The sequence below is a fragment of the Caretta caretta genome, chromosome 2, assembly GCF_965140235.1.
Source record: "Caretta caretta isolate rCarCar2 chromosome 2, rCarCar1.hap1, whole genome shotgun sequence".
NCBI lineage: Eukaryota > Metazoa > Chordata > Testudines > Cheloniidae > Caretta > Caretta caretta.
The window spans coordinates 118,210,134-118,217,838 of record NC_134207.1 but is presented as its reverse complement, the minus strand read 5'-3'; positions in this window follow the sequence as shown (position 1 = coordinate 118,217,838).

The following is a 7,705-nucleotide window of genomic DNA, read 5'->3' as shown; positions in this document are numbered from 1 at the left end:
CAACCCTGATATTCTATGTATGCATCTCAATGAACTTAAATGAGATAGTCATTGCCAGAAAAGTGCTAAATCTAGTGAGGAAAAATATATAAGGTAGAATTTTGCCCTGTGATGTACTAATGCATATCTTGAAAGAGATGAGTAAATAGTCTACAGTGTATGATGCTCTCTAGAATTATCATAGAATCATATCTACTTTGGGAATCTATGATGGATCTAGAGGAACACTAATACCCTGATTTTCAGAGGTGTTGAGTTCTGTAGCAGCTGCCATTGGCTTCAGACACATCTGGGAAGATATAACTCATAAAGGGACAGATCTAGGTCCCAATTAAGTCAATGGAAAGCCTCTCATTGACTTGAACAGGAGTTGGGTGAAGCTCCAAGTGAGTGTGGCTTGACCAAAAGTGGACATTCCAAATGGAAAAGGAATGTCCCCTTTGTTACTCTACCAAAAACGATCATTGTTCAGAAGCTGTATTTGGGTACAGTTATGTTCTATGTATTTGGGTACATCATTCTATGTAGGATGTGGAACAATGACTGGACCAAATGGGTATGCATTTGTGTAGGCAAAAAGTAGCAGCATACCGTGCTACTTGTTCAGTGACACAGTACTAAAGATGCATGACTCAACAGTCCAGAAAGGAAGGTCATCTGTCTAAGAGAAGGTAGCTGTTGATCACCATCACCTTGTATTCTCTCTCTCAGCTAGATATTCCATGTAGTCAGTCATGCACACATTTACTAGTCATGCACATGTCAAAATCTTTTCTCCCTCTCCAGCATCTCTCTATCCTTGTTTCCGGCTAACCATGAGTTTCTGAAACATCATAGTGAAAACATGGCAGCTGCTGCTTAGCAGGTTGCAATTAGAAATATCAAGAACACTTCTGTGGGATTATGCCGTTCTCTTTCCTAGATGGGTATGGCGTCTAAATAGTCAGACAGCCTCTTTGGGGTCTTGCCTTGAGAATCATGCCCCAGGGAGTGAATTAGTGTTGTAATCCTGTGAGGGGATGAACATAGACATGGGTGGCAGGGGGCTGTGAGATTTTTGTTAAATGTTGTGCATTTAATCACTTCCATGAGCTAATGTACATGTGAAAACCATGGCTGCCTTTGCCAAGGGCATTAATGTGCTGAGCGCCCATAGGATATGCTGCCATGGGAGTTGAGGGTGCTCCTCACTTTAGAGGAGCTTTCCGCACCATCCAGGACTAACCAGCCGATCAAACAGCTAGAGGTGGAAAATACACATTGCCATGAACATTTTGTTCCCTTGAGCTTTCCTTCCTAGGCACGGTGGGGCCTGATCCAAAGCTGACTGGGGTCAATGAGAATCATTCTATCAACTCTGATGGGCTCTGAATCAGGTCATTTAGCTGCTAAGACCAAAGGGTCATAAAACCAAAATATGTATTGCAGCTATTTCTCAGGGAGACACCAAGGAGAGAGAAATTTTTACTGAAGGGTAAAAAAGACAGCAGTAATTTTGACATCTAAATAAACTGACTCATTTTGAAAGCTGCCCTAAGTCCCCTCCCCCTCATTCTGACATCCTCACCTGAAGGCCAATGATTTATGACAGCATATTTCATTGGTTCCTATAAGGAATCTTTTTCAGAGCAAACTGCCATCGCCTGCCAAAGAGTGGCTTGTGCAGGTCCAGACGGAGGGAGGTAAGCTGCTAAAAGGTAGTGATTGCAGCACTGATCTCTTGCAGGCTCTGCAGTGTGAGGAGGTGGTTCTGCATCACAATGAACTTAATTGAACGAGAAATGCCATTGATTTTCTTTTCAACCCTCCCCACTGCTCACAGCACCAGTGCTCAGAACTCTCTGCTCATGCCAACCAGCAGAGTCGCACAGTGAGCAGAGAAAGACGATTTTTGTTCTTGCTGCAATTAGCATTTTTTGGGAGTGAAAACAAAATGTAAGTTCTCTGGGCTTGGAGCTATTGGTTTGGAAAAGCATTGCCTGTATAATAACAGCTTCAGGAGAGGGAGGAAGTGGGTTAGGTGAGAAATCTTAGCTTACTTTACACTCCTTTGGTCATGAAGTGAAATTGTTCTCAGCTTTACCTGTTTGTTGAAAGTTGTGAAATGACACAATTACCAAACTATTGAAGGGCTCCTAAAAGGTCATTCTGTACTTAGACAGCTAAAGGTGCATTAACTGCCTCAAGTCTTTAGGGAACGAGAAAGGAAAACATTCCATACTTTGATAATTGAATCATTGCCCTTTTTTCCCCCTCTTTGTTAGGAAGGTATGTTAACACATAATTGCACATTTGAACAGCTAGTAATTTTCTACAGAATTTATTAGACGCACCACAGAATATTATGCTGTTGCTGTTATTTGTAACAATATAGCAAGTAGTATTTTTTGTTTTTTGTCCACCTGTGAAACTTAGTTGTTTTTTTAATTACAATTTAGGAAGAACATTGGAATATTCTGCCAAATCCAACCCAGAGAGCATTCCAAAATCAAAACTCCCAACCCCAACACTGCAATAGCCTCTTTGCAAAGCACAGCTTGTCTTGTTTCTTATGTCACAGATTATAAGGTCCTCATAGCAGTGACTGTGAGCAGCATTCTCAGTGTAAAGGGGCCATAAAACTGATCTACCCACTCTGCTGAGGATCCCCTCTGTAAACAAAGGGAATGTCCAGGTGGTATAGAATTCCTCATCAACCCACTCCCAGCATTAGCACAGAGAGAGTTCCCCTATGCTGGCTCTATTGATCCCTGGCTGCCAGAACAAGCTTGTGGAGCTATGGGCAATTGGGTGCAGTTTAGAGCAACCTTGCTACTGGAGTTGGGCCTTGGGCTCAAGATTTGGCCTGTGCTGCAGAGTTTGGGAAATGTACCTTTCTGTTCAGTTTATGGTTTCCTGCAGTCTGAGAAGTAGTTAAGTAGATAAAGAGTATATATCTGCTGTCATAGAAGTTTTGTCATTGACTTCAATGGGAGCCGGATCTGGTTCATATATAGTCAATCTAATTCATGAACGTCGCACAGATACTGTGAGCAGTATCTCTTATTGTAATGCTGTACGTTTGTATAGCCATGTTGCTATGATACATGCACTCTATGTAAGTGGGAAAATGCACTGAAGACTTGTTATTTAAAATGGATGGCGAGCTTTACGTCCGGTTGTATTTCAAACAGACTTTCAGCTAATAGACTTGTCATTAAAGAGCTGAAATTTAAGAGAATGGTAATATTATTGCTGGCATTTCTATGAAGATACGCAGACCTGGCTTGAACATTATATGTAAACCTTTCATACTATTTTTCTGATGACTGTCCACATTTGGAAAACATTTAAAAAAAAACAACCCAGATCTGAAGTTCACATAGGTCAAAACGAGCTGTTTGATAATTGATCCTAACTGAACTTGAATGCTTAATAATTCAGCTATTCAAATAAGAGAAAACATGATTAGTGATGACAATACGTTTGAAAACTCTTTCTGAAGTTCTAATTTGATGATTGCCACAAGTATATTTCTGTTTCCTACAGGTGAAATTTACAAGTGTATAGGCTACTAACATGGTTTAAATAGGACTGGAATTTACCACTCTGAACTCAGGGGCAGAATGTTGGGTATTTGCTCAAACAGGCAGCCATTTACTGTAGTAGCACCACGATTCTCTGTGTACCTCATGTTCTGGAGGGTTTATTAAGGTCAGCAGATCTATGTTGTTTGCAGTCAGTCCCCTGGCCACGTCCCACAGCTCAGATCCCTTGGTCCCGGGGAGAAAGCTGCTTTGAGGCTGAGGTCCAAGGCACGCAGGAGGCTAGTGTTCAGATACATGGTGAACTACGTTCACCAGAATACATTGGCTGCTTTGCCTCACTCTGACAATGCAAGGCAACTGGAATGCTGGCTTTGTGGATGCTCAGTGTCATCAGAATTTTGCTGGCAAGAAATAAAATGAACTGATTTTCTTTCCTGACCCATCATGTGACCAGGGTAGTATCACTCTGAATTTTCCTACAAGCTATTGGTATTGCTGAGATATCAGAGAGGGTGAAATCTACATCTACATCCAGGCCAATGTGGGCTGCAGGAAGTGGCATGGGCCAAGGGATGTGCTGGCCACCGCTTCCTGGAGCCCCCCATTGGCCTGGAGCGGTGAACCACGGCCAGTGGGAGCCGCAATCGCTGAACCTGCAGATGCGGCAGGTAAATAAACTGGCCCGTCTCCATCAGGGGGCTTACCCAGGTGGGCCTCAGGCCAAAGGTTGCCGGTCCCTGGGATAGAACCACCTTGAAAATCTCAAAAGTCTGATCACTATTCAGATATAATAGAACTAAAAGAGCTAACAGTTTCCACTCTACTGTTTGTCAAAAAAGCTCTCGGTGACATCACCAATAGTGTCTACAAGTCTCTAGCAGTTTGACCGTCTTGAAATGAAATAAAGTGAAATGGTGAGGCAGAGCTTAAAAATAAAAATGTCCAATATGTTATGGAACCTGTAGTGATTCCATAGTGAGATTTGCAACTAGTTTTCCATTGTAAGCCCAATTTTTCTAACTTTCTGCAAAGAAGTTGCTTTCCCGCTGCAAATTCTCAATTATTTTCTCTAGGCAGAAGAGGATTTTTGTGTGTGGAAAGTTTGAAGTTAATTATAAAAGGAGTCTTGGAGATAAGTCTAAAAATGAGAAGGATGTTTTGGGTTTGGTTTTGTTTTTTTTTTTTTTTTTTTTGAGTGTCTTATCTCAAAATTGGCTAGATGTAGAAACTTGGGATAGGATTATTCAGCTTTCCTTAACAAAAACTTATTCCCTTTAATTGTTTTTATCAGGGTTATTGGTTAATTGTTAAGAGTCATGAACTATGGGAGTGGCTGAGGGAACTGGGTTTATTTAGTCTGCAGGAGAGAAGAGTGAGTGGGGATTTGTTAGCAGCCTTCAACTACTTGAAGGGGGGGTTCCAAAGAGGATGGAGCTAGGCTGTTCTCAGTGGTGGCAGATAACAGAACAAGGAGCAATGGTCTCAAGTTGTGGTGGGGGAGGTGTAGGTTGGATATTAAGAAAAACTATTTCACTAGGAGGGTGGTGCAGCCCTGGAATGGGTTACCTAAGGAAGTGGTGGAATCTCCATCCTTAGAGGTTTTTAAGGCCCGGCCTGACAAAGCCCTGGCTGTGATGATTTAGTTGGGGTTGGCCCTGCTTTGAGCAGGGGGTTGGATTAGATGACCTCCTTAAGTCTCTTCCAGCCCTAATCTTCTATGATTTGAACTTTTAGAAACTCTGCTCTGGGCAGAGCTTTTGATCTGTTGGATGTCAGTAATTATGTAAACTTCCATTTTAAAAATAACAGTTCTAGCTGTGATAGGTGCTATCTCTTTAAGGAAGAGCATGCTGGGAAACCCTCACCAGACTATAAAATAAAAGAGGACAAGTGAAAAAGTAGTAACGGGCAAGTCCTGGTGAAGAAAAGACATGCAGGGCTCTTACGACCTACTAAGAGAACCAATTTTAGAGGTATAGCTGGTTTCTTTGTATGTTTCTTGTTGCTAATTAACTGGATTTCTAGATCAGTACTTATATGGCTACCATCAGCATAATATCTCAATGCCTTGTAGTTATTAATGGATTTTATCCTCACAGCATCCATTTGAAGCAGGGACATACTAGCTCCATTTTACAGATATGGAACTGAGGCACCAAGAGTAAGTGATTTACCCAAGGTCACACAGGAAGTCTGAATTGAACTCAGATTTCTTGAGTCCCAGTCTAGTGCCCTTCTCACTCGACCGTCCTTCTACTTTGTATTTGGCTTCATTTGGCCATGTATTCCTGGAGCCCTTGCAGTTCTTTGTCTAGAGAATTCAGAAGAGCATGTATCACATTGGACCTCTTTGTTACAAAGCTATTGTTACCCCTTTTGACGCAAATGGTTAGCCAAACTTTGGGGTCTTGTGCGTTGTTTCCATTAGAAGGAGAAATTGATCATGGAGTCAGGTATTGCTGTAGTGCAGTGTTGTTTATTTACAAAGGAAGTACATAAAGTTCTGTTTCCCTGAACCCCAGAGGACTCCAACAGTAGGAGACAGCGCCTCTGCTCACAGTTCCAAGCCTCTTTCCAGCCAGGGAGTTTGTTTGGGGTAAAATGCTATCTCCACTTTCTCTCAGGACTGTGTTTTCAGTACTTTTCTTGACGCCTGCTTGGCTTTTTTGGCTGCTTCTCTCTGCCTGTTCTCTAGTTGCTTCTGAGTGCTTCTGTTTGCAGACATATTCACCTCCGTCAAACAATACCTAGTGAAACCCCTCCGCCCACAAAGCTCAGTTTCTGACACCACTTGAGTGTGGCCTGTGTTGGGTGGTGACTCCTATTGTTTCATGTGTCACTCCAAAAAGGAGCTTAACTGTTTCTTACATTACCCTGAATGAAGAGCATCTATTCGACCACCAGCTTCAGCCCTAACTCATAACAGTATCCTCTAATTGCTAAGGCTGAACATTTAGTAGGTTCCCCCCCCCCCCCACCCCCGCATTATGGGCTATTAGTAGATCTTCTTCAACCCTCTTCATAGTTGTGCTCCCTCCTGTGACAGCTACTAGCCATCCAAGCTTCCATCTCATGTTCCTCCTTGTCTCTGCTGACACCACCACATATGCACATCTATCTGCCTTCCATAGGGACACCTGGCATCTCCATCTGCTCATCGCTCTATGGACTGCACTCTGATGCCTGCTCTTTGATTCAGTAACTGCCCCATCAGTACTGCTAAATGGAATCCTCTTTCATTCAGAGATCTCAAAGCACTCTTCAAAGGCAGTCAGTAAGGTAAGAACCAGTGTTCATTTCCTTGTAGAAAAGGTCAAGAAATTAAAGTAGTAAGGACTGAAATGTACATAAAAATGATGATGAAGAATCTGTAGATACAAAGATTTAAAAGTGAGCAATCCAGAAACAATTGCGTGAATATAACAGCAGATTTTGAGGCTATGATATTACTTAGTGTAAGTGTGTGTCTGTCTGTCTGTCTCTCTCTCTCTCTCACACACACACACACAATATCGTGTGTATTCTATTCTAGATCCTTGAATGTAGATGACGGTCTGGAAATCACTAGGCAAAGTACTCTGAGTATTATTAGCCTGAAATTGCTTCCTGAGAAAGTGATTGAACTTAAAAAGTCAGAGGGGAGAATTCCACTGAGGAGTTACAGAGCTGATGAGGGATGAAACAGCATTATTACTCCTTGGGTCTGAGGAAAATTAGGCAGAAGTAGAGAGTCTATGTTGAACCACATCCTGAACATCTGAGGCACTAAGAGAAATTTGTACCAAATAGAAAAGGAGTACTTGTGGCACCTTAGAGACTAGCCAATTTATTTGAGCATAAGCTTTCGTGAGGAAGTGAGCTGTAGCTCACAAAAGCTTATGCTCAAATAAATTGGTTAGTCTCTAAGGTGCCACAAGTACTCCTTTTCTTTTTGCGAATACAGACTAACACGGCTGTTACTCTGAATCTTGTACCAAATAGATAACACGCTGAGCCTTACTTAAAGGGGAAGAAAACTGTGTAAACACCTAGGATTTGGAGGGTATTTCTTAAGAAGAAATCCAGAGTAGGAACAGCCGGATAAGTTTAGGTGAAAAACAAGTCTGAGAAGAGAGGAAATGCACCTTCATGATCTTTGGCCCCTTAGGGATTGGTCTGGTCCCTGATGCAAATTAGCT